This window comes from Apteryx rowi, unplaced genomic scaffold (genome assembly GCF_003343035.1).
Source record: "Apteryx rowi isolate R43461 unplaced genomic scaffold, aptRow1 scaffold_126, whole genome shotgun sequence".
NCBI lineage: Eukaryota > Metazoa > Chordata > Aves > Apterygiformes > Apterygidae > Apteryx > Apteryx rowi.
In genome coordinates, this window is record NW_020447486.1 from 429,315 (window position 1) to 434,393 (window position 5,079).

Genomic DNA, 5,079 nt, shown 5'->3' on the forward strand with positions numbered 1-5,079 from the left:
AAATTATTTCATTTTATTCTGAAAAAAAAGTCATATTATTTTCTGAGTATGTTGCTGATCTCCTCCTGTTTCCTCTTCCTTTTATTTCTGGATTGCTCCTCCAGACACCAAAAGAACAGAATGAAGAAAGACTCTTTGGCTGCTTRTTCTGTATCTCCTTGGCAGACTCAGTGCTCTAAACCCTCTAGGTTGTCAAGACACTACATTTTAGCAATACTAAGTTTACTTGCAGAGGAAAACTAATTAGCTAGTTACTAATTAGTTCCAGGACACCTATCCATTGAACACCACTGAAGACTGTCATTTCAAGTCTTATCTACAGATCCAGCCATGTCTTCTCTGATTTAAGACCTGTACTGCATCTGCAAAATCTAGCCACAGGTCAGAACATGATGTGCTACAAAGTGCAATTTTCTTTTCTCCTGGATAACTGGCTATCTTTCCTGGTACTATCAAAAAACACCACCACCACACATCCCACAAAAAACCCAAACACACCTACCTTCTCTTCAGGGTAAGCCTGCTCTAAGTTATAGCGAAATGTCCTGAGGAATTACAGTACTGCAACAGCAGAAACCTGCCTCTTCCATCAAAATGCATCAAAATGATTTTTAGATGCAGTTCACCTTCTGTCATTTTCAATGCATCTCTAACCCATCATGAGAAGCAATAGGATTGGTACAGAAAAGAGTTCTAAACAGCTAAATAAATTATTTCAGGACATATTTCTACAGTTTAATATTTTCACACTTGTCTGAGACAATTATATTGTACCATTTGGTGTTTGCTAGGGTTTGGGTCCTCCACCACACAACATCCACTGTTCATTCAGTTTGTATCTCTACTTCCTCCTCTTCAATGAGCTCTGACTATGAAAGTATCTGTTGGCCTGAGTATGACAGCTTGTGTACACCTATCTCTGCTACTTTTCACTGCAAGTTCTTTCATGAAGTTACCTTTATTTTAGCTTGAACTTCTGTATTTCTACACAGTGACTAACAAGCACATGGCAATCCCCAAAGTGCTATTTTTGAACACCTGGTAACTTTCATCACCGTGCTAACTTTACAGAAGGTATATTTTTATGTCAGTGTGGCATGCAATTAACACTATACCTCATTATTTTTAGGTAGTATTTGGATTTTCACACTAGCACTACTTCTGTAAGTCCCAGATGCCAGTACTATTTCTCTCATAATTAAAGTAGCCCCACAAACATTATGCAAAAGGAGAAGTGCTCAAATTCCTCTTGCTAACATGGAAATAAATCATTTGCTGGGAATTATGCTAATCATAATATCCCATTATGCTGGGAATTATGTTGCTGCCAATTGTCTTTCATCTACCAGCAGTCCCAAGTGCATGGGAAGTGGATGGGTATCTAAGACACTCCATTCTGATTAAATAAGGGAACTATTATATTTTTTAACAGAAAACAACAGAAACCATTGCCCATGACTACACCATATAAAAGCCCTGGACTGAAGGTAGAACATATGGTCCCTGAAAAACACAGATAACCAAAAGATTACAAAAGTGTTGTTAACCTTGTATGAAAGAAAGCAAAGAGGAAGTCTGAGAGTACAATGAAGGCTGGAGATGCAGACTTCCAAGCAAGGAATCCAAAGTGATTCAGAAAGTGAGACTTAATATTCATTTTCTTCTAAATAAGTAGGATTATATAAAACAAACAGTAAGCTCAGTGATTGATTTCATCTTGGCAGAAATAACTGAAAGACTAACTTAGACAGAATGCACAATAGAAAGTTATTGTTATAATAATGGAATAAAAACCATCAGACCTAATCCCATGAAACTAACCAGATAAAACTACTTCCTGAAACAGTGAGTGAAATAATTGTAAGTATTTTATTTTGCATGTACTACAGAAACTGTTTTCCTTTGTGCTAGAGATGTTGTTGCTTCCAGTAATATAACCAAGATGAGGGGATAGTTACTGATAAGGAGATTATACATCATCTGTGAAAACGCAGCAGACGTGACAGCATATGCAATAATAATGACTCAAGCACACATAAGAACTGTAAAGAGAAATCATACAAAAGCAGAGCTAAAAGGTCATTATATTCACTGTAAAAACAAGATGGAGGGAAGCTATGCAACAAAAATTGTAAAATCAGAAGACCCTGTGGTATCACACTGATCTGTGTTCATGTGAGAATGCATCTTCCATTTCTCCTTTGGCAGGCAGATTTTACTGTAATATCTAAACATCTTTATCACTTCAGAGATGGACACTAAGTTTTCAATGACAGGCAGCACTGATACATGTCACTGGTACATCTCCAACTGATCCATAAACTGATTATCTGTGAAACAGTATTAGTTATGAAGGTCTATTTTCCACCAGTCACACAACAAGGAAAAACAGTTTTGTAGCTTGGACACCTTAGCTCCTAGCAGCATCACGATTGATTTTCTTACCATTGGACAGAGATTTAAACAATCTTTGTATAAACTGGGCTTTGTGTGAGCTGACCGCTGATCTTTGACTTTTGAGTTCTAAACTATCCATCCTTACTCACTGCATACGCACCCTGGCATGCTGTTCAGCAGCTTGATGTCAACATATTAAGGAAGGCCATCACAGTTGCTAGTTTCAAAGCATAAGTACAACTCCAAACTAAGCTGGCCAATTTTAAAGGCTGCAGCATAAAGGTATAATGGTCAGGTCTTAAAGAGCCTTGTTTGCTTCACCTGAATCAGCAGCTATGTCAAATTAAGCATCAAGGCCAGCCTGATGCAGATAAAAGCAAGATCAAATAGCTGCTCTCTAATACACACCTCACACATTAGACTTCTCAATGACACATCAAAGCTCCAGGAACATTTTAAGTCTTATGTACAACCTTAAAACCCAGACACACCCACAAGAAGTGAAGGTTGCATGGYGGAAGTCTAAGAATAGGAGATCCGGTCTTTACTGGCATACAGACCATCAAGTGCTTTTACAAAAAGATAAAAGCTGTGCATGCATGGTCCCAACATCAGTGGATTAACTCTCCTTTGTAGCTTTGATAGGTGCACCCTGCTTTTGTGAAAGAAACAAACTGCTAGCACACAGGTAGAACATATTCTTTTTGTTGAGCTGCTCTTTATACATACTTATGCAGCCTTCAATGACCGAGTAGGAACCGCTTGTCATCTGTTGATAACCCCCCCTCAGCTAATGAAGTAGACAAAGCTCCAGAAGCCCCCAGTCCTGATGGAATACTTTCCAGTGTTATAAGGGCTTTAATTAGTAACCTAGATCAAGGAAACAGCATCTCAGTAGCCCAAAGTAGATCTGTATAAGAGTAAAGACAATTGCACTTTATGTAGTAACCAGCACAGCACTTTTCTCTGTTACACCTGGAAAACAACTACCTTGAAATATTCTCAATTACTCAAGCAGTCACCTGATTGACAAAGTGGCTCCAGAGAACTTGCATAATTTCTGCCTGGCATAGTTTCACTGGTCTAAACATTTTATCAGGATGTAAGACTCCTGGATGATTCAGTGGGTTTTTGTTGTTGTTTTTTTGTTTTGTTTTTTTAATATACGACCAGTTTACTTGGGGTAAAAGAGCAGCTAAAGAACAAAAAAAAACCAAACACTTCAAAAATACCTGAAATTCTCCCTTGAAGTCTGTCAAACTAATATTTGTGAGGAAAAAGTTTTTGACTAAGACAGAGATAAATCTGTTATTATGTTGCTGCAACTTTTGAGATAATGGCTGCAAGCAGAAGGCCAAGAGAGGGAAAAGGAAGTGCCACAAGAATCCAGTATCCTTACCAGTCATCAAGAGCACACATAGTTTGTCTTATARCCACACCTGCCCATCGGTTTGTTATCTGTGAGTGAACACATGGAGCACAAGTAAACAGGTAAATATACATCCATAAAATCAATTTGTTGGATAAGCATTAAGCCTTGAATACAGGTGACCAACATTCAATTTCACTCTCTACATGATACTTGGTAACCACTTTGTGCCTCATTGGTAGGGAAGATCTAGAAACAGGGATAACAGCACTCCCATGCCTCATGGGGCCAGTACTGCCACCACTGCATAGTGCTGGCATACAGCATTACCAGATAACCTCCACAGCATGGTGCCACGCTGTCCCCACACTTCAGGCCCACAAGCTGCCATGCTTACCACATCTTGCACAGCTGTAGCACAGCCTCTGCACCACAGGACATAGCAGAAGAGGCGCTGCCAGGCTCTACCCTTRCTGTGAGCAGGTCAAGGCAGCAGTAACAGCTCTGCCACCATGGGCTGGGCCACCACTCACAGTGCCACCACCCAAACACCTCAGCGGCCATCTGCAGCCAACAGTGAGACAGATCTGAAGCGTGCCTGGGCAGGTGCCTGAGGCACACAGCAGAGAAGGGCCTGYTCCTGCAGGGAGGTGGCCAGGGTGCCCGGCCAGGACAGGCCCTCAGGCCCAGCAACAGCACTGGGACCACCAAGGCACTAGGGCCTGGAGAACCCTGGCCTGCTACTAGCCCACAGCAGGGCTCTACAGCCCCRAGGAACTGCCAGGCCACGCTCAGGAAAGCCATAGCACTGCGCAGGGCCAGCCAGGTGCTCGGCGCTGCACAGACAAGCACAAACCCCGCCCGTGCCTAATAACCGGGGGGGCGGCAACAGAAGGGCCGCAACCAATAGACTGGCCCCCATGCGCTGACAGACAGCAGCTGGGAGCCGCACCAGCCAATGAGAGAGCTGACAGGCACTGAGGGTCCAATCGAAAAACTTGCTGGTCCCGAAAGAGTGCGCTAAAGACGGTGCGCTTTCCCTCCAATCAGGGAGTGCCTTCCCTCATGGCTTTTCCGGATTGGTTAGCAGATGTGAGGCGGGACTTACCGGGCACCCCATTCCCCAATGGGAGGTAGCACTGCGTGACAGGCGTTCAGATTAGCCAATTATTAGTGGCGCAGCCCGCCCTCCCCTTCTCTCTTGGCAAAATGGCGGCGACAGCTCCCACCGCGGCTCCGGTTCCGCCTGCGGCCGTGCCGGCGCCGAGCCCCACGGCGGTGCCCGCCACCCCGGCCGCAGGCGCGCCGCCGCC